A 23,852-nucleotide genomic window follows, 5' to 3' on the forward strand; every position below is an offset into this window, starting at 1 on the left:
GCAAATTAGTATCACATTTGCACCATAAAATTGCTCTAAATTATAAACACAATATTTCTTTCAAATAAGTGGGTATTGTTTGGTGGCTATCTCAATATTTTTCATGCAAGAAAAATGAAGCCGAGATTATTTAAATGACGTGTCACTTGTTTGATACAACAGGAGAGGTTCTTTATCTCAACTCAACAATGATTTCCAAAGAGTTCAGTAGCATCTAATCAGAAACTTTCAAAGTAACCTTTTCTTTATCTGCCAAACTTTGAATATGGAACACAGTGTGTTTTTTTAACCAGGTATTATACTATAGCACTATAAAGTCACTCTGGATGTCTAACTATGACACATCTTTGTCCAAAGTTCACAGATATAAAATTTTGAAAAAAAAATTCAGCCGGTAAAATTTCCTCCAGAAGGCAAAATTCTGTGAGGTTTTGTTTTTAATATCTACATACACACAATTTTCGTCATCAAAGCAAGTTAACAGTATTGCAAGAAAAATAACTCTCAGAATTATACTATCATCGGATAGACTTTTCAGCATTGACCCCTGTTGTTATTAGTGGACTACTACTTTAAGTATGGCTGCAAATGCTTGTACCTAATTGCACTCGTGAATTAAATAACAATGCTTGGATTGTGCCCTTTCCTGCCCCAAAGCTATTTGCAGTTGTACCAACAAGTTGATAGATACGCTTTGACCTCTTGCTCACAAATTTGAAAACAAATGGCCCGTGCACATTTTAGACAATTATTTCTTTAGAAAAATTTATGTTGGTTCCAGCTTTTAAGTAAGCATTCTATAAAAGAAAGGTATTACGTAATGTGATGTTTCTACAGAAATCTTTAACTCTTTGAAAGTTGGAAAGAAAAGTTATGTCTTCAAATAAGTTATTTTTAATTTTTTAATGAAAATGCCTCATGAATATTTATTTGACTTTGCACAGTCTAAATTGAAAACTGAAACAAGTCTTTTTACTTAGAAAAAAAAAGAATTGCCAATTATTTGAATAGATCTAGTAATATTGAATAGATCTAATACTTTAGAACTATATCTATCTATGCTTTCACAGAGCCAAGTTTGTGAGATAGACACAACACTAATATTTCTCTTATTCTTTTAAAATGAGAAAAGCAATAAAGGTATTAGCCAAGTATGTTTCTTATTGCTCTCCTTATGTTCTCAGAGCACTTAGACATTTAGCTGTCCCTGATTTAGCCTCTGTTCTGCCTGCTTGCTTATCAACTCCCAAGTTCATATTTTAAGCAATTTCAATGAGGACAGATTAATAAATCCCAGCCTACTCCTGGGAACCAACTAATTCAGAATGAATCTTTCCTAATTGTTTTGTGTTCACATGGGTGTTCGCTCTGTCCCCTCTCCAAGCCTCCAGCCAAGGGAGAAAATTATCTCACCACACCCAACTAAAAACAGAGTCAAGGAATGATTCCTTTGGTGAAAGCGTCACTGAATAAGCAGTTTTAGCTTGGTGCGTGTGTGTTTTTTAAAAGGAGATCTGTTTGTAGATTGTCAACAAAGCAGTTTCCACATAGAAGAATACCAGTTCCTGTTGTTGCTTTTTTCCTAGCAATAACATTCTGAAATTTGCAATCTTTAGCACCAAGCTTTTAAAATCCCAAATGACCTGTTGTTTTTTCCTGTATGAAAGTTTTCTTAAAAAGCAAATTATAATTATTTTCTCTGTCGTTTTCTTGTTGTTTTTCATCTCTACCCTTCCAAAATAACAGAATTTTCTGATACTTTCATCGTTTAAATTTTAAAAGCACATTCTTGAGTTACCTCTTTCTTTTCAGAAGGCAAACATTAGTGCTCCAGTATAAAAAAAAAAAAAAGATCCTGACACTATTACGGCACAGACCTTTTTACATAGTTTCTTACCCTTCTGCATATGAAAGTCCAGAATTTGTTATTATATGGTTGGACCTGGGAATTGTGTCTGAGCTCACCAGAGAAGCTTGGTCCAAGCTTCCCATATCAGGGATCTCTTAGCTTTTGGAGAACAATGCAGATTGGGTGCTTATAAAAAAAAAAAAAAAGAGAAATATGCCCATGAGCTGAAGTGATATTCTAGAGAAAAATGGAGAGGCTTTCATAGAGAAATAAGGAAGTGCTAGTGAGGTTTTAGAGCCTCTGTTTCCTCTTCAAATCTACATCCAGGAAGTATCACCACCACTTTCCAAGGTGATGAATCAGACAGTCCAGCCCTCTCAGGAGTGGTTTCTGCAGTGGTGGCTGGCAAAGCACTTCGCTTGAGGGTTCATAAACACTTTTTGAAAATGGTGGTGATGACAGGTTCGGTGGTCTCTTGCTATAAGGCTTATGGGAGAAGGATTTTAGTCGTAGGATTTTAAATAAATGCCACTGATAAGAGCTCAATGAGATAAAAAATATGTGTGGATGTAAGAATACAAACAGAAATTTGAAGACATCATTGTCTTCCACAAGGTCGTAAGGATTTACTTTCGACCCAGAGAGTGAGTGAATGACTTTCTTTCATGGTATGTTAACGCTGACTGAAGATAAAATATATGAACATCAAATAACTATGTCATGTGTGTGCTTTCAGAGTGTGGAGGAGGTGTCTGATCCTACAACATAAATGTTTTGGTGGTATTTACCAAGTAACCTCTCATTTGGAAAAATAAAAACTTACCTGTCTTACCTGTCTCTTATTTTCTAAAAATTCTCCCTATTTTATAAGGTTATCCAGTTAAGAAAACTAGGTATCTTTAACTCCTTTAGGCGACACTAAGAGCCAAATCAAACTAGGTAAGTTTCTGCTTTATTTTTCACAGAATACAATAAACACAAATTTAAATATTGCCACATCTCATAAACCACACCCTGTTTGTGAATGAATCTCAGGGAACATTTCAGAAACAACACAGGAGACCTTTTGATTTTCCTTATCCACTTTCTTTATTCTTCTCTTATTTCGTATCCCTTTTTTGTACTTTCTTCGTTAAAAAGAGAAACATAAACATTCTGTTCTAACACCTCCAACCCAGTCTATATAAATGATGCTAACTAATTGCACTTCACAATACTTAGTAAACTGTGCACCCACATTGCTCTGTGTTTGTTTTTGTTTCCTTTTTATTTTTTATACTGTTTTTCTCTATTTGGGAAACAATCCACAAGCATTTACTAAGCACATTCCACCTATTTAGTTTCTAGTATTAATTTCTTCCTTCTCGGAAAACTTAAGTGACACTGTGAAGGGCTCTGTGAAAGATGAGAAGGTTCTAACCCCTTTCTCCTAGAAGCTGATGTGTGCGTGTGTCCACGTGTGTATAAAAGAGCAGGGTGAGTACGTGAGGGATATATGTGAAAACGATCAACTGCACTTCAAGTCAGAATGAGGAAAGTGATCACAGTATTTTAGATGCATCTCTTCTGATTGTAAGACACATATCCACAAGGTCTGTGAAGCAGGCAGCTTGAGAGGAAGAAGATGGGCAGAGAATGCGGAGCAGGAGGCATTCTCAGCTGAGGCAGGGAAGTGATGGGCAAGCGCCCTGCGTGAGGGAGCTGAGCTGCCTGGATAGGTGATTTAGTGCATGCCTATTTGCCTTTATCGCTAGGAAATCGAATGTCTCCATGAGATGGCCTCTGATATGGCTTGGATATTTGTCCTCACCGAATCTCATGTTCAACTGTAATCCTCAGTGTTGAAGGTGGGGCCTGATGGGAGGTAATTAGATCATGGTGCTGGTTTCTCATGATTTAACACCATCCCCTTTTGGTGCTGCCATCGAGATAGTGAGTTCTCATGAGATCTAATTGTTTAAAAGTGTGTGGCACCTCCTCCCTCTCTCTCTTGTTTGTACTCCTTCCATGTGATGTGTGTGCTCCCCCTTTGCCTTCTGTCATGATTGTAAGTTTCCTGAGGTCTCCCCAGAAGCTGAGCAGATGCCAGCATCATGCTTACTGTATAGTCTGTGGAACCATGAACCAATTAAACCTCTTTATTTTCATATCTAAAACAGTCTAAGGTATTTCTTTATAGCAATGCAAGAAAGAGCTAATACAACCTTGATGACCACGCAGGATGGTCAAGTGAATACATTGTAATATACACATCGTCCTGAATGAGTGGGTTTTCTTTCATCTCTGTCAGAATGTAGCGTCTCATTCAAACACTATTTTCTTTGTAGTCAAAAGTGTCCCATTGAGTTTATACCTTAGGGAGAGAATGTTTTGAACCTGGTTTGAGCCTTAAATTTCATGTGCTTTTAAATCTTCAGTTTTTTAAACAAAAAACGTTAAAGCTAAGAATACTCAACAATAAATTCAGAAAACGTAAGGTGATTTCCTAGGATTCTTTTTTAGGAGGCTGAGGGGGACCTGAAAGAGACTTCCTTGAACTTCGTCCCCCTGAAAGAGAGCTCCTTGAACTTCCTTTGTGGATTTACAACTTCACTGTCTCCTGATTTTCTGATCAGTTTTTTCTTAAAGGATTAAAGTTATTTGTTATTTCATCAATGTGTTCATTTACTCAGCATTTTATGATAGTGTATTGCATTCCAAGCAATGTGAGAACTCAAGGAGCTCAAAGAGTGTTTTTGGTTTGTCATTTTTTTCTTTTAGTTTGGTTTTTAGGCTGAAAATAAAAAAAATAAAATAAAATAAAATGAGATAAATGCTCCACCAGGAGAAGCCCAGAGCACCCAGAGAGGCTGGAGGAAGAATCTTTACTTCCTGTCCAGAGAAGTCAGGAAGAACTTCAGAGCTTAGTCCAAGCTGAGCCTTTATAGATTAAGAAGTGGTCAAGCATAGGGCACAGAATGTAAAAGTATATAAAGGCAAGAGGGAATATTAAAAGTGGTGGGAAACTGAGGAGGATAGAAAGGGCCAACCAAAAAACAGGAAAAAATGCAGTGGGAGTGGCTGCTGATGCCACTCAACTGGGGGAAAGATGGCAAGTTAGAGGAAAGCAGGCTGAGTTTGTACTTCCTGGGGCCACCCCTATTTACTCCCTGGACTCCCTATTTGAATACTGTCAGAGATGACTATAAGAGGACCAGGTGCAAATTCCGTAGAAGGCATTCAAGGCCCTGCTATCCTATCTCCAGTGACAACTTCCCAGCCTGACCTTTCACACTCCTGATCTCCTGCTCTCAAGCACACCCTTCAAGCTCCAACTCTGAGCCTTTGCTTATCTAGGCTCAGCTGAGCTTTATGCTACTTGGTCAAGTCTGACTCATTCTGAAGGGTCCATTTAAATGTACCTTCTGTGTAAAGCACTCTGGGACTCCTTATAAGCCCTAAATCAAAATGAATAACTGTCTCCTGTATGCTGCCATGATACTGTACTCTAATCTTCTTCCGTTAAATGAGCACTTATAACATTGGACTCAGAATAGCTAGTAAGTAGCTGTAGATACTATGTGCTATATATAAGTTATTTCTTTAACTGTGCTAGCTCATTTAATATTCACAACTGATCTATGAGGAACATACTATTACCTTACTTTACAAATATGCAAGCTGAAGCAGAGAAAATTGAACTAACCTGCCCAAGACCATAGAGCTAGCAAATAAGAAAGTCAGGATTCAACCCAGCCAGCCTGGCTCTAGGGTCCATACTCCTATGGCGGACTCTCCTATAATGAACTCCTGAAAACTAAGACTAGGTTTCACTCACCCTCATATCCCCACTAGCTCTAGGGGTGGAAACACTCCATGACCATTTGTTACATTATTATTTATGTTAAGACCTTTAAATGTCAGATGATAACTTTTAATAACTTCCTGTGATAATATCTTCTGGTCTCACTGCTGTATGATCAGGAAGCTGTTTATAATATTTATCTTTAATCTTCCTTACTATGGTCAAAATGCATCCTCTCTGGTTCAATCATCAATGGACCCCTGAAAAACTCATCTGTCTTCAATTCAAAATGCAATTCTGTCTTCAATTTTAGAAAAAGCCTTCCCTCTCTACTGGATCCTCCCCATCAATGTACAAATGTACTTCTGTTTCTCTCATCTTAAAATTTTTGTTTAAAAGTACCAAAAAGTCTGTTACTCCCACTCTTCTTCCCTGCTACCTCCCCATTTTTCTCACCCGTTAGAACAAAACTCTCAGCAAGAGTTGCACATACCCACTTTCACGTTTCCTCTCCTCTCATTCTCCCTTAAACCCATTCCAATCAGGCTTTCATTCCCACTGTTTCTCAGGAACTGGACACAACTGATGGTCATTTTCCTATCAGTCCTATAGTGTGACCTATCTGCATTATTCAACTGAATTAATCATCTTTCTTTAAAATGGTTTCCTCGTTTGAACCACAGTGTACTGCATGTTTCTTCTCTTCTTCCTCTTCACCAGTTCGTCGATTCATTTCCTGTGTCTGCTTCTTTTTCCTGAGCACTCATATTTAAAATTCCACAAGATTTAGCCCTTAGTTCTCCTTTCTTGCCACACTCCATTGGTTGTATCCTCTGGTCTCAAGGCCTGAAAAAACACGTGGACACCAATGACTATCAAACTTACATCTCCAGCCCAGGCCTCTTTCCTGAACTCCATATGTATTTATCCAACAGCTTATTCAATATCTGCTCTTAGATGTCTGATAGACATCTCAAACTTAACATGTCCCAGCTGAATTCATCTTTAGCACCCTCATTCTGTCCCCAAATCATGACCTTCATTGTTTTCCCCCATCGCAATAAATTGTAACTCCATGCTTTCCATCATTCAGACCAAAAATCTTGAAACATCTTTGCCTCCCCTCTTTCTTTCATACCTCATATCCAACCTGTCTGTGAAGCCAACTTCCAAACTTTATTCAGGACCACCTCCTCCCACCTCCATTACTACAGTGTTAATGTTGGCAACCAAGACTATTCACCTGGATTACTGTGAAAGCCTCTTAGCTACGTGACTGCCACCTTCCACATATCTTTTCTATTTTCCACATTGCAGTGAGAGGCATCCTTTGAAAACAGAAGTCAAATCACATCATGTCTCTGTTCAAAATCCAGCAACACTTTACCACATCCAGAGCAAAAGTCAAATTCCTAATGATGTCTTTACAAAGGCCCCATATCATCTGTTCCACTCTTCCCTTCAGTTTTCTGACATACTCTCCTTCTCCTCTATTCTGTTTTAGGTATTTCTGCCTTAAGATATTTGCTTTGGATATTTCCTCCACCTGAGAGGTTCATCTTTCAGATATTTGCATGGAAAATTCCCTTGACTGTTCGAAGTTATGTCCTCAAAAATCATGTGTTCAGTACAGCTCATCCTGATCATCCTATTTAACAGTGGCTGGTCTCTGCTCTTTTAAATTCCCCTTCCTCTGCTCTAACCTTTCTATTGACACTCAGCACTTTCCTACATGCTATGTAATTTACTTATTTTATTGTTCTTGTCTCTCTCCTTCCACTAGACTGAAAGCCCCAATAACTCAGGGATTTTAACTATTTTAATTACTTCTGTATCCTAAATACTTAGAATACTTACTAGCACATGGTGAGAACTAATAAATGTTTGTCAACTGGATAGGAAAATAACTATCCTCCCTCAGGCTTTAAATTACTAGACTGAATAAACAGAGACCATTAACCTTTAAGTCTAACTTTCAACATGGAAATTCTTTTTATGATTCTCCTTTGACTTTTCTCCACATTTTTAGAATTTATTACATGTTATGAATTCAAAATTGAATTCAGAATTTCAATAAAGCTTGTATAGTCTGAGAGTAGAAGAATATTGACACTGAAATTGTCTAACTATCGATCTACATTTATCATGGAACTACTACTCGACTTCTGATACCATTTCAAAAACTAAAAACAAACTTCTCCTAGAGGAAGCAACAATAAACTTGAATTCCTTCTTCAATGACAAATATGCCTGGCCTTTGATAACCATATGGTTTGAATGAGCAGATTACTTATTCACTAGCATAACGATTCCCTGATGCCCTGTAGATGCCTTACACTAGGAAGCCATAAAATTTTAACATTATAGAACATTCAGTTATTATCTACTGTACCATGAAATGTACATGAAATGTACCGTTGGTAACATTCCACAGGCTTAGAATCTGTGGTTCCAAAAAGGACAAGTGGGTTTCTCCTTTTACCTTCTCTCATAGCTAGCAACAATTGAATTACTCTGGAATATTTATGTGAATCTTATTTTGCTATTTGAAAATAATTATTATGCAGTTGTCAAAGAAACTACATGTGACCAAATTTTAGAGCTAACAAAATTGAATCTTGGGTCTAGCATGATTTTTACCTTAGTGCCTCATTAACACAATTATTTATCAAAGTTTTAAAAAACATGCTTTTTTACTTGATGGGTAAGTGGGTGGAGGAGTCGTAGGGTGGCAGGAAGGCACAGTTTGAGGGGTGTTTTTTTTTTTGTTCTTTTCATGCATTTTTATAAAGCATGATGTTTTGGCAGCAGAACTTTCTGTCTGGTTAAAGACACATACTAGTTATCCCTGTTGAAATTTTACAAAAGATGTTCTCAGAGAGAGCAACTAAGGCATAATTTCTTCTGCCTCATAGTCAGTTCTGTTCACATCAGAGCCTGGGAATAAACAGGGCATCTTGGAATCAACAAGGACTTTATAATCACTCACATTGTGATTTGAATACAATTTGCACTACTTCATTCAATAAATATTTATTGAATATCTATTTTAAGACAATTGTGGTTTGAATACTGGAGATAAAGTAGTTCACAAGAAACATGAGTTTCCTGTTTTCATGAAGCTTAAACCCTGCACTTAAAATCTCTTCGGTTAAACATAATAGTGTAATTGAGAGTTTGAGATAACTTAGGTAAGGTACTGAGATAAAACTTCTGTCAAGTGCTTAGGCAGTATGTCAGTTTCTGGGGTCAATTTCAGTTTCAGCATCCCCATCTCTAACATAGCAATGCCTAAAAATGGTTACACAAACCATTTCCAATTTAGTGTTCACAGTGTTAATTTGTTATTAATGAATTGATTTAAGATTTTTTTTAAACAATTTAGTTGTCTAGCCACACATCATTTCTTGGGTGTAATTTTCTTCTGAATTGTTCTATTAGGTAATGATTAGAACACTTGAAAGAGAGTAAGACTTATGCTATCTCAAACTTTTGTGAAAAGATGAGTCCATCTTTTTACCTCTCTAGGTCTGTGTCATACAGAGAATAAAAAGTAGAACTTGACCTAATGACATCAAAGTTCCTTTACAGTTGCAAGGTTTTGTGATTCTACTTCCTTTTAATTATCCAAAACTTGCCCTTTTAAGCATCAAATGATATCCAATATTTGTTATATACTTAAGTTCATTCATATGCAATACTCATTCATGTATTTTATAATTATACAAATTTAGAATAGATTTTTAAAGTTTAACACTTTTATTTTTATTTTTTTCTTCAACTTTGATTTTCAGTTCAGGGGTACATGTCCAAGATATGCTGGTTGTTACATAAGTAAATATGTGCCATGGTGGTTTGCTGCACAGATCATACCATCACCTAGGTATTAAGCCCAGCATCCATTAGCTATTCTTCCTGATGCTGTCCCTCCCCCAACTTCCCCTCTCCAACAGGCCCTAGTGTGTGTTGTTCCCCAACACGTGTCCATGTGTTCTCATCATTCAGCTCCCACTTACAAGTGAGAACATGTGGTTTTGCTTTTCTCTTCCCGCCTTAGTTTGCTGAGAATAATGGCTTCCAACTTTATCCATATCCCTACGAATGACATGATTTTGTTCCTTTTTATGGCTGCATAGCATCCCATGGTGTACAAGTACCACATTTTCTTTATCTAGTCTAACACTGATGGACGTTTAAGTTGATTCCATTTCTTTGCTATTGTGAATAGTGCTGCAATGAGCATATGTGTGCATGTATCTTTATAACAGAATGATTTATATTCCTCTGGGTATATACACAGCAATGGGACTGCTGGGTCAAATGGTATTTCTGCCACTAGATCTGTGAGGAATTGCTACCTACACTGTCTTCTACAAGGGCTGAATTAATTTACACTCCCACCAGCAGTGTAAAAGCACTCCTTTTTATCAACAACTTCACCAGCATCCATTGATTTTTGACTTTTTAATAATAGCCATTCTGACTGGCGTGAGATCATATTTCATTGTGGTTTTGATTTGCATTTCTCTTATGATCAGTGATGTTGAGCTTTTGTTCATATGTTTCTTGGCCACATGTATGTCTTCTTTTGAGAAGAGTCTGTTCATGACTTTTGCCCACTTTTTAATGGGGTCATTTGTTTTTTCTTGTAAATTTGTTTAAGTTCCTTGTAGAGTCTAGATATTAGACTTTTTTCACATAAATGGATTGCAAAAAATTTTCTCACATTCTGTAGATTGTCTGTCACTCTGATAGTTTCTTTTACTGTACAGAAGCTCTTTAGTTTAACTAGATGCCATTTGTCAATTTTTGCTCTTGTTGCAATTGGTTTTGATGTTTTTGTCATGAAACCTTTGCCCATGCCTATGTCCTAAATGGTATTTTTCACTTGCATCCCTGTGAAGAGACCACCAAACAGGCTTTGTGTGAGCAACAAGGCTGTTTATTTCACCTGGGTGCAGGCAGGCTGAGTCCAAAAAGAGAGTCAGCAAAGGGAGATAGGGATAGGCCCATTTTATAGGATTTGGGTAGGTAGTGGAAAATTACAGTCAAAGGGGGTTGTTCTCTGGCTGGCAGGGGTGGGGGTCACAAGGTGCTCAATGGTGGAGCTTTTGAGCCAGGATGATCCAGGAGAAGGAATTTCACAAGGTAATGTCGTCAGTTAAGGTAGGAACAGGCCATTTTCACTTCTTTTGTGATTCTTCAGTTACTTCAGGCCATCTGGATGCAGGTCACAGGAGATATGATGGCTTAGCTTGGGCTCAGAGGCCTGACAATTAGCCTGCCAGAAACTCCAATACTATGTTGAATAGGAGCAGTAAGAGAGGGCATTCTTGTCTTGTGCCAGTTTTCAAGGGGAATGCTTCCAGCTTTTGCCCATTCAGTATGATATTGGCTGTGAGTTTGTCATATATGGCTCTTATTATTTTGAAGTGTGTTCCTTCAATACCTAGTTTATTGAGAGTTTTTAACATGAACAGATGTTGAATTTTATCAAAGACCTTTCTCCATCAATTGAGATTATTATGTGGTGTTAGTCTTTAGTTCAGTTTATGTGATGAATCACATTTGTTGATCTGCATATGTTGAACCAACCTAACATCCTGGGAGTGAAGCCAACTTGATCATGGTAGGTAAGCTTTCTGATGTTCTGCTGGATTCAGTTTGTCAATATTTTACTGAGAATTTCTAGATTGATATTCATCAGGGATATTGGCCTGAAGCTTTCATTTTTTGTTGTATCTCTGCCAGGTTTTGGTATCAGATGATGTTGGCCTCATAGAATGAGTTAAGAAGGAGTCCCTCCTTTTCAATTTTTTTTGAATAGTTTCAGTAGAAATGATACCAGCTCTTTTTTGTACCTCTGGTAGAATTCAACTGTGAATCTGTCTGGTCCTGGCTTTATTATTATTGTTATTATTATTACTGCCTTAATTTCAGAATTCATTATGGGTATATTTGAGGATTCAATTTCTTCCTGCTTCAGTCTTTGGAGTGTGTATGTGTCCAGGAATTTATCCATTTCTTCTACATTTTCTAGTTTATGTGCACAGAGGTGTTTATAGTATTTCCTAATGGTTATTTGTATTTCTGTGGGGTCAGTGGTGATTTCCCCCTTATCAAGTCTGATTGTATTTAATTGATTCTTTTTTTTCTTCTTTATTAGTTTAGCTAGTGGTCTATTTTATCAATTTTTTCAAAAAAAAAAAAAAAACAGCTTCTGGATTTGTTGACATTTTGAAGGGTTTGTGTGTGTGTGTGTGTCTTTATCTCCTTCAGTTTAGCTCTGACCTTGGTTATTTGTTGTCTTCTGCTAGCTTTGGGATTGTTTGCTCTTGGTTATCTAGTTCTTTTAGCTGTGATGTTCGGTTGTTAACTTGAGATCTTTCTAGCTTTTTGACGTGGGCATTTAGTGCTATAGATTTCCCTCTTAACACCGCGTTAGCTGTGTCCCAGAGATCTTTAGTACATTGTCTCTTTGTTCTCATTAGTTTCAAAGAACTTCTTGATTTCTGCCTCAGTTTCATCATTTGTCCAGGAGTCGTTCAGGAGCAGGTTGCTTAACTTCCATGTAGTTGTGTGGTTTTGACTGGGTTTCTTAATCTTGAGTTCTAATTTGATTGCGCTGTGGTCTGAGAGACTGTTATGATTTTGGTTATTTTGCTTTTGCTGAGAGGTGTTTCACTTCCAATTATGTGATCAATTTTAGAGTAAGTGCCATGTGGTGATGAGAAGAATGTATATTCTGTTGTTTTGGGGTGGAGAGTTTTGTAGATATCTATCAGGTCCACTTGGTCTAGAGCTGAGATCAGGTCCTGAATATCTTTATTAATTTTCTGTCTCAATGATCTGTCGAATGTTGTCAGTGGGGTGTTAAAGTCTCCCACTATTATTGTGTGAGAATCTAAGTCTCTTTGAAGGTCTTTAAGAACTGTTTTATAAATCTGGTTGCTCCTCTGTTGGGTGCATATATATTCAGGATAGTTAGATCTTGCTGAATTGAACCTTTTGCCATTGTGTAACACCCTTCTTTGTCTTCTTTGATCTTTGTTGGTTTAAAGTCTATTTTGTCCAAAAGTGGGATTCAGACCCCTACTTTTTCTGTTTTCAATTTGCTTGGCAAATTTTCCTCCATTTCTTTATTTTAGGCCTATGTGTGTCTTCACATGTGAAACTGGTCTCTTGAAGACAGCATGCTGATGGATCTTGGCTCTCTATCCAGCTTGTCATTCTGTATCTTTTAATTGAGGCATGTGGCCCATTTACATTTAAGGTTAGTATTGTTACATGTGAATTTGATCCTGTCATCATAATGCTAGTTGGTTATTTTGTAGACTTTTTTATGTGGTTGCTTCATAGTGTCACTGGTCTGTGTATTTCAGTGTGTTTTTGTGGTGGCCAGTAATGGCTTTTCTTTTCCGAATTTAATGCTTCCTTCAGGAGCTCTTAAAAGGCATGTCTGGTGGTGACAAATTCCCTCAGTATTTGCTTGTCTAAAAAGGATCTTATGTCATTTCAGTTTTACATTCAGCACCTCAGCATACATTGAGGTCAAGAGATAAATGTGTATGATGGACAACATGGTATATTCTTGATTGCTTTTTTCCTCTAAGGCAACCAGTCTTTTGTTTCCTGGACCAAACTTGTCTGCTTGACTCTTTTCCCCTGTGAGATATATAAGATTCTCTTCTGGGTAGCTCATCAGTCCCTCATGCGTACCTGAATTGCTGGTGGCTTATCCCATACCTACTGAACCTGGAGGCATACAACTGGGTCAAAGAAAGGGAGCCTTCCCTACATTTAGATTCATACTTCTTGCAAGTTACTAGATCTTGCATTTTAGGGGAAGCTACAAAAGGAAAGAATACAATTTATGTAGTTACATATTTATTCATTGAAATTACTAAACGCTAAAAGAGTTCTCTATGAAAAAGAAATGCTTTAGAAGCTCTAAAATGAAAGAATTGGCATCATTGTATTTATTTCCCTCTAGTAACCTTTGAAATATTTTATTTTCGCAATCTTGTGAAGACAATTTTTTTTTTTTTTTTTTGAGATGGAGTCTTGGTTTGTCACTCCGGCTGGAGTGCAGTGGTGTGATCTTGACTCTCTGCACATCCACCTCCTGGGTTCAAGCGATTCTCCTGCCTCAGCCTCCTGAGTAACTGGGAGTAAAGCCGCCCCCCCCCCCCACACCAAGCTCAGATAATTTTTGTATTTTTAGTAGAGACAGGGTTTCACCATGATGACCAGGCTGGTCTCAAACTCCTGACCTCAGGTGATCCACCTGCCTTGGTCTCCCAAAGTGCTGGGATTATAGGCATGAGCACCACACCTGGCCACGAAGTCATTTTTAAAAGGTTACATTGATCATTGATATGTGGTTGCAAAGAAAGGCAGATACTTCATCCTAAGGAAAGAGACAAGCAGGCAAAGCTCAACCCAGAAACAAAGCCTTAGTCTGGGAAAACCACATAGTGTGTGCCACTCTGAGCTCTTCCTGGCCCACCCATGTCTGAGATTCAGGGCGACAGTGGTACAAAACTCTTTAGCTTTGAAAGATATTGTAATGCATCATTAATTTGATATCCCCCCATAAGAAAAGAGGGCAACATTTTATTTTCTTCACCTCAGATGGCTGCATCCCAGGATCTAGCTCTCCTGGGATGGAGACAGTGGGTGTTGTTTGGGGAAGAGCAGTGGTGCTCAAGCATCTGATCAGATCTGCTCATAAACACTAGAATGAATTCCACAAGAAGTCACAGAAATGCTTGGGGGTTGAAAGGATGATCTTTTTAGTGATCCAGGGGTGAGTTTTAGCAGATGTGACCTGTATCTGTTAAAAGATCAATTACAATTGAAAGGATCAAAACTACTTACCAATCCCTTTTTCTTACAGACTGCCTTTCATTCCTTCTCTACAATTTGTTCATCAGATTTAATGGATAACTATAACCTTTGGCTAGTTTCCTGGATGGTTCAATATCTCCTTAGAAAAGTCTCCAAACATATCACACTGAAAATCACATCAATACCCTCTTGCTTTTTCAATTCATTATGAAGACTACAATTAGATAAAACTCATCATTAGCTCCAGAAATGAAATTCGGACTTTACTAATGCAGCAACAACTTTTTGTTCATAAACACTGCAAACAGTACAACCTGTGAACCACACCATTGCATTGATTTGCCATTGTTCAATTTTGCTCTTATAGCTTAAGGAGCACTAGCACATCATTGCAGTCATAAGGAGTCTAGTGTGTACAGATTCTTTTCTCTTTTTTTTATGTTTTTGAGATAGGGTCTCATTCTGCACAGTCTGGAGTACAATGGAATAATTATAGCTCACTGCAGCTTCCAACTCCTGGGCTTGAGGAATCCTCCCACTTCAGCCTCCTGAGGAGCTGGAATTAACAGGTGGATGTCACTTTGCCTAATTTTTTTTTTTTTTTTTTTTTTTTCCCCTTTAGAGACAGGGTCTCACCATGTCACCTGAGCTGGTCTGAAACTCCATGCCTCAAGTGATCCTCCCGCTGTAGCCTCCCAAAGTGCTGGGATTACAGGCATGAGCCACTACACCTGGCCCAAATCTTATTCAATTGATTCCAACTTTCATTTTTATCACTTCCCCCCAACATCTCTCACCATTTGCCCCTACCCCATCTATTCCTCTCTTTTCCCTCCCAAGTTTCAACAGTGCTGTCCTCCTCAGAACTGCATCACATGCCCTAAAACACTTTCACACTTTCTCTCCTTTCTCTCAACCTGAACTCAATCCATTCAAGGACCAAACATGCCTAATCTCAGAGAAGCCTCCCCACCTATCAGTCCAGCCCAGCCCAGAGTCTGAACACAGGTTACTGCTTGCTCTGGGACTTCTCCACCCAGTTCTACCTCCCCACCTGCCGCCTCTGCTCCTCACCCAGTGGACACCCTGAGGGGATCGCCTGCTCTCCCAAGCTAGTTATGCCATTATCTTCACTCTCCATCCCTGGAGCCAGTTTTACTGCTCATTGTTCACTAGAGAAAGAAAAAAAAAAACTAAGGCTTTAATTTTCAGAAGGCACTTAACTAGGGAGGAATTTGGATGCTATGGGACAGTCACGTTCAATCCCTTTTGTTTTTTTTTTTACCATAACCCATCACAAGAAATACCTTTTATACTCTTACCCAGTGTATATACTTATACGCTGAAGAAAATATAAATTAATACAACACACCAGAGGAAGGAACCAAATACACCAAGTATATCATGTGCAGAATTAATTTCTGTGAATTCAACCACACATTTAAAAAATAATGGAAATTTAGATAGGATGCATGTACTTCAATATATTATGTACGTTTCTGTGTTGTACTTATAACAGCCAACACTTATTCAGCACTTATTCTGTGCCTGGCACATATATTGAATCACGTAATTCTCCTAACACTGTGGTAGGTGCTGGTATAAGTCCTATTTTACCAATAAGGAAGCTAAGGCACAGAAAGATTAAATAACTTTCCCAGGGTCACATAGATAGGAAATGATTGGACCAGGGTTTAAACCGAGGCTGACACATTCCACGACTACTACCCTACTTCCTCCATCAGACATGTGTAACTTTATACTACTACGTAAGGTTATGTTCACAAAGTATATTTCTGTTTTTCAGTAATTTAGAGGTTTTTCTAGGTTTTTATGATGAAAGTGATATTCTGATGAAGGTTTCATCCATTATCTTATAATCTTACTCTCCGCAAGATGAAATTCACAGGGAACATTCATATTTGACAGACTTTTTTAAATTTTGAAGATGGCATAGGCTCTCTTAAGGCAATAAATTGATGTTAATAATTGGCATATTCTTTCCAATTAAATATAAAACACTGGCATTATATTTTACAATAAGAACCAACTGTGGCAGAGTGTGATGGCTCATGCCTGTAATCTCAGCACTTTGGGAAGCTGAGGCAGGCAGATCACTTGAGGTCAAGAGTACGATACCAACTTGGCCAATGTGGTGAAAACCCGTCTCATGTAAAAATACAAAAAATTAGGCGGGCATGATGGTGGGCGCCTGTCCCAGCTACTATTATAGTAGGACTACAGTAGCTGTAATCCCAGCTACTCAGGAGGCTGAGGCAGGAGAATTGCTTGAGCCTGGGAGGTGGAGGTTGCAGTGAGCTGAGATAGCACCACTGCACTCCAGCCTGTGGGACAGAGTGAGAATCCGTCTCAAAAAAAAAAAAAAAAAAAAAAAAAACTGTGCAGCAGCTTTTCTTAATGCAATTTTAAAGTTTCCTTTCTCATAAGAAAATGTACTTATTACAAAAATATTTACTTCCTAGAATCACAACCTGTTAGAACTAAAAGCAGCCACACTTAACCAACATACCATTTTTACTTTGTGAAAAAGAACCCTGAGACCAATAGACATGGCAATTCTTCTCAAGGAACAATTTAATTAAAAATAAACAAAAGATTTTTAAAAAATTAACCATAACTTTCTGGAATACTACCAAGAAACGCTCATTTATAATGTCACAAATGATGTGAGACTTTAAAAAATTAGTTCTTTTCTTAAAGTTTCTGTAATTGAAATATTAAGAATGCATTGTCTTCAAAACTAAGTTCTGTGTGAATGACTTAAGCTGGTCCAAAGAAATAACAAGTCTGAGTATGAATTTATGCTAATTGGACCCACCGACTCAGAAACAAACAAGTTTAACAAGTTCTCACTGAGAATATACATTTAGTAGACCTATTAATTTAGCAAATTAATAGTAATATTGACATAAAGCAACTATACCAGCTCACAGGATAATAAGATAGCAGTGGACATAGGACAATGGTCAAATGCTTCCTGAGTTTCACAAGTGATTTTCCAGTTCAACTTAGACATGCATCATAAGCTGAGTGTGAGGTAGCATTTATGGGTATGGCATTATCTGGGAGGTATCTCTAATATACCTAACTAAATATAAGTATAATATAAATATAACTAAATAAATATTTAGTTAAGCAGTAAAAGAAAGTCCATTTAGCTTTTAGTAATATCTCAAATTTCAACATCATTTTGCAGAATCCAGCCAGGTAATGATTTTCCTGAACATTGGACTGTCGATGAATTTGTGAAGGTGATGCACCCAAGAGTTTCCAAAATCATTTTGAAATTAAGGGCTTACTATTTAAATCAAATATTTACCCCAAGTTAGAAAATTTGGTGAATAATATACATATAAATACAAATACATCATCACTTTGACCTGATACTGCTTTCAGGTAGGGGGCTAGTAAACTTTTGTAGGTATCACTCTCACAAATTCATCAGCTGTCCAATGTTCAGGAAAGCCATTACCTGACTAGATTCTGCAAATGCCATCCTGATGTGTAACAGCCCCTAGTAAGCAAGAGGCCCTTAGGTATATAAGCAGTTAGATTGAGAAGATGGATAAGACTGTCACAATCTACTCATTTGCTCAATGCTATCAAGTATTGGCTAGTCCTACACATGACCCAAAATACTAAAGCATCCTCTTATGTTTCAGCAAGTTTAGATAATCTTCAGTTTTAAGTGCCACAACTTTCTGAAATTCAAGGACAATTAAATAAACTATATACTCTGTCCTTATAAATAAGGATGTTTCAAAAGATGGTGATTGATTCATTTCATAAGAATGCAAAAGAAGTGAACATTTCATGTAAAATATACTTTAAGTTAGGAGTTAAGGAGGTGTTCAACTACGTTCATTAAATTAGAAAATCTTTTTGTCTGCTCTCTCTATTACAGTAAAATGCATATGGTAGATAATCACACTAGCAGAATTTCTGATTTTATATTACATTTTCACTTTTGGTGCTTATATTCCTTTACTTATTTAGATATAAACAATACTATTTAGGGTTACTGCAATACATTTATTCATTTATGAACTTTTAAAAGTTTAACAAATTTTTCACAATTTCTCATCAAACATGTGATATAAGAGGGTAATTTAAATATCAGGTCATGGCATTTATGTGACCAACAAACACATGAAAAAAAGCTCAACATCACTGGTCATTAGAGAAATGCAAATCAAAGCCACAGTGAGATGCCATCTCATGCCAGTCAGAATGGCAAATATTAAAAAGTCAAGAAACAACAGATGCTGGTGAGGCTGTAGAGAAATAGGAATGATTTTACACTGTTGGTGGGAAAGCAAGTTAGTTCGATCATTGTGTGAGACAGTGTGGCGATTCCTCAAGGATCTAAAACTAGAAATACCATTTGACCCAGCAATCCCATTACTGGGTATATACCCAAAGGAATATAAATTATTCTACTGTAAAGACTACATGCAAACGTATGTTAATTGCAGCACTATTTACAATAACAAAGGCATGGAACCAACCCAAATGCTCATTAATGATAGACTGGATAAAGAAAATATGGCACATATACACCATGGAATACTATGCAGCCATAAAAAGGAATGAGATCATACCCTTTGCAGTTGGATAGAGCTGGAAGCCATCATCCTCAGCAAACTAACACAGGAAGAGAAAACCAAACACCGCATATTGTCACCAAGAGGTGGGAGTTGAGCAATGAGAACCCATGGACACACAGAGGGGAACAACACACAATGGGGCCAGTCGTGGGGTTGGGGGCAAGGGGATGGAGAGCATTAGGACAAATAGCTTATTTATGCAGGGCTTAAAACCTGAATGGCGGGTTGATAGGTGCAGCAAACCGCCACAACACATGTATACCTACGTAACAAACTTACGCATTCTGCACTTGTATCCCAGAACTTAAAGTAGAATAAAAAATTTAAAAATAGGACAGGGCACAGTGGCTCACGTCTGTAATCCCAGCACTTTGGGAGGCCGAGGGGGGCGGATCACGAGGTCAAGAGATAGATATCATCCAGGCCAACATAGTAAACCAGGTCTCTACTAAAAATACAGGTGGTATGCACCTGTAGTCCCAGCTACTCGGGAGGCTGAGTCAGGAGAATCGCTTAAACCCAGGAGGCAGAGGTTGCAGTGAGCAGAGATGGTGCCTGGTGACAGAGCAAGACTCTGTCTCCAAAAGAATAAAAATAAATAAATAAATAAATATTAAAAAAATAAACAAATAAACTCATAATGAGGAGTCTAGGCAGAAACAGACACGAAGGTAAAGTTCCGGAATCTGTGTATCTGTTCATTTTACACCCATTTTTCCTTATGGGCAGGGTTATTTTTTCGTATTTGTAATCTCTGCTATTCCCTTAGTAGGGACCCTGCTAACAATAAAGGTTATTTATGTATTTGTGAAAAAACAAATACATAAATAAATAAATAAATATCAGGTCATGGAAAAGATTAGAGGATATCTAAGTTTTTTCCGGTTTTTGTGATAAAAAAGACATTGTGCTGCTTTCATTTTTTTCCTGCATTTTTACCTAGACAGTATTATTTAGCAAGGGCAATTACATTTTATTTGAAACATTAACATCTTATGTACAAATTAATGAGAAAAATAGTCATTACAGAGAAATTAACTTATTTATATACCTTATTAACTAATCTCAAAAATATATATAAAGTTTTTATACAATATTCTGTGCCAGATGCAGCATATAGTTGTAGACACTCAATCAACACTAGTGGAATAAACCAAAGACTATAGCATTAAATATTACAAACTGATAATTCTTTGTGGGTGAAAAAAAAATAGTAATAAATTACTCATTATTTGCTTTAAAAACTATGTCTTGGCTCACCTATGTTAGCGCAGTTTAAATGGTCAGTGATTCTCTGGCGGTTTATATTTCTGGAATATGAGAGTCTCCTTTTAAATATTGATTAAGCTTGTGTTTATATAAACCTTTTTACTATATTGTAATGTTACTCCTAATATCTATCAAAAAATGACTAAAGTTACAACTAATTTAATTCACATTTTATTAATTTTATTACATTTTATAAATGAGATGATTTTTATAAATATTTGAAAATTTGAATAGCTACTTGGACATATTTACTATTCATTTACTTTAAGTAATGAGTGGAAAATATATAAATTTGTATCTATCAATTAATAAGTCTATAAAATGTGATGAGTAAATGTAAGATTTCAGAGGTTCCTTGCAATTATTTCAGCCCTCTAAGCTCCTAGCTTACAGCCTGGGCTCCTCTGACCTGAGAAAAATAAATAATATACCTATAAATACAAAATAATGCCTCCATTTTCTCCATGAGGGCATCATGCTCTCTGGACTATGACCTCCTTATGAGTATCTTCGTTCCTCAACACCCAGCATAGCATCTGAAACATAATAAGAATTCAATCCACGTTTATTGCATGAATAAATAAATTCTTGAGTTTTACTAATTGGCAGGTCTCTATAAATTTATTATCCATCACTTTCTCAAGTTATTTTACTACCAGGATCTTTTCTCTGTTATAAGAATTGATGGGTATTCTTTCACCAAGTGAGTATATATTGGCTGTGAGTGTGGGTGGAGGCAAGGGTGTTCCGAGGAGCAGGTGGAATTCCTGCTGGCACTCAGACCATACTGTAGTGCAGGGGTGTGACCTTATTTGTACCACCTCCTTCACAACAAAGAAGGTCTCTGGGAAATGCCCTCTTTAAAGAGGAAGTAACTCTTGAAGGCTAACCTGCATCTTACCAAGGATCCTGGCATGAGGGAACCCTGGCTCAAGCAGAGCTTTACTGGGTGAGGCCCCATTCAATGTCAAAAAGCCCCTGTGTTTAGAATTAGGGAGAAAGACATGGAGATTTCACAATGGGATATCTAGTCCCATGGAACATTTCCAGATCCAAAAATCTTTTCAATAAAAAGGGCAATCAGAAAAGGAGAATCTTTGGTATGTTGTGAGGAGTTTGCAGCAACACACACAAAACAACAAGCACATATGCACCAACACACACATACACGGCAACACACACACACACAGGCCGAGAACATCCTCTGAAAAGAAGATATATAATAGATAAGCAACAATAATAGGTTGTTAAGCAAATGTTTAGAGAGGAATACCTAGCATTTAAGAACATTATTTTAGATTCTGGTTGTATACATAAGATGGCTAGGAAACTTTCCCATCAGGGCCCTCATTCTCAACTTGTGCTGAGGAGGAAAAGCTTATCACAAGGCATCCGAAGATGCCTTGCAGGTGAGTAACATAAACCAACTGCTGAAGGAGCACTGGAAAAGCAGCACTTGGCCTTCAGAAAACAATTCTGTTGTGGGCTGATGTGAGCAGGCCAGTGATGATTGCAAAGCCACCTGCTAGGGTGTGTCCTAGTGAGGAAATGCTGGAGGGAAGAGAATGATAACCCATATGACATACCACTCCTGTGAGGGCTTTTGCAGCCCACTCCACAGCCGGAGAAGGAAGTTCGTCTGTGTCTCCCATTGGAATAAAATAAGGCTGGACTAATTACAACAAAGCTAACCCCAAGAACAGTCAGCTGCCAAGTCCTGTCTCTTTCAGCTCTCCAGGCTTTGGCTTACTGAGGATTTGGAAAACTCTGTTTCCTCTAGGATTATGCGTTCTCCACATCCCTCATCTACAACATCCTCCACATTTCATTAAGACCCATTTCAAATGTTAGCTCCTCTCCAAAGACTCCTCTCACTCTTTAGGACAAATTAGTGTTTGCTCCTACAGAATTTTGTACAAACTTCTATTACAGAAATTGTCACATAACATTTTAATTTACATATATTCCTCCAGTAGACTTTGTTTGTTAGCCCACTTATATTCATATTCTCACTTATATTCATATCCTCAGATCCTAGCGTGGTGAACGCTCAATGAACAATGCATTCTGCTTCCATGTTCGTGTGTGTGTTTCTGACTACTTGGCAGCTTCCACTGAAAGTGCTCAAATTGTCACTGGCAACACTTTTTGCTGGGAGAGAGATTAGCACTACCTTTTTTGACTTCCATGTTCCCAAAACAATGTCCCTGTCATCTGCTTCAGGATCTTTAGACAGTGAGAGGCTGAGATTATTTAAGTAGAGGGCAGAAAAGATATCTAAGGATATTAGAGATATCTATAGATATCTCTAATAAAATAAAGACCGTCAGGCAACAATCTGGGATTTGGAAAATTAATATCATCAGGCTCAAGTAACTTCCAGTGGCTATAAGACCATTCATAACCATCTATCTGGTTTTATCTCTCACTACTTCCCTTCATACACATCATTTCATCTCAGTTGCACTATCTGAAGTTACACAAACTCACCAAGATTTCTCCTTCCCCTTATTTAGTTTCTATAAACTTTGCTTGCCTTTTCAACAGAGTATCTCCATTTTTCAAATGGGAATATCTAAGACTTATGAGCATTAATTGATTTGGCCAAGGTCACTCGAGATCAAATCAAGTGGCCAGGATTTCATCTCGGCTTTGTCTGACTCCAAAGCTCGCTTTCTGTCCCACTATGCCAAGCAATTCCTCAGCAACATTCAAATTGTTTCCCATTGCTGAGATGTCATAAACTGGCAATAAGAGTTTAAGTAATGGAATACACTCAGAATCACTGTAGTCTGTACTTATTTGTAACAGCTGTGATAAATGCATGAGAACATCTTTACAAATAAAATTTTATTAACCAGATATCTATAAAAAAGGTTCTCAGATTTTAAAGTATATCCAATCCACTTTGGGTGCTTACTAAAACTGTAGTTCTGTGGGTCTCACTCTCCAGAAATGTGGATTTAATCAAACATAAAATAAAGCCTAAGAATTCACAGTTTAAGTACACTTTGGAAAACAGTTTTCTATATACTCTATTATGCAAGACATTTTAAGTGTATTTTAGACACAATTTTCTATACTCTATTAAGTAAGACATTTATTGGCATCAAATTTAATACTTCTGGATGGAAGCAAATATTTTCAATGGTAAAATATTTTGCTAAGATTCCGTAGTTTCTGCTTGATATGATTAACATGGGTTAGAGTTGATGATATAACTTTGACACAAGATTCCTGATAGAATTAGGTGTTACCTCTCAATCAATATATCTGAATGTATGCAGATTTTCCTGGGTGTTCTTCTCACTAACTCTAAGTCTAAAGTTCTGTGACTCACAATATACAAGTTTGACTGCTTGCATGTGCATTTCCAGAGGTTAGTCATCAGCATTTCCTACCACCTAGCTGATTATATCATGGAATTTTGATGATGTTTGCAGTTGCTCTAGTTGAAAAACCCTCCCAAGAA

The sequence above is a fragment of the Rhinopithecus roxellana genome, chromosome 21, assembly GCF_007565055.1.
Source record: "Rhinopithecus roxellana isolate Shanxi Qingling chromosome 21, ASM756505v1, whole genome shotgun sequence".
In the NCBI taxonomy this organism is placed as follows: domain Eukaryota; kingdom Metazoa; phylum Chordata; class Mammalia; order Primates; family Cercopithecidae; genus Rhinopithecus; species Rhinopithecus roxellana.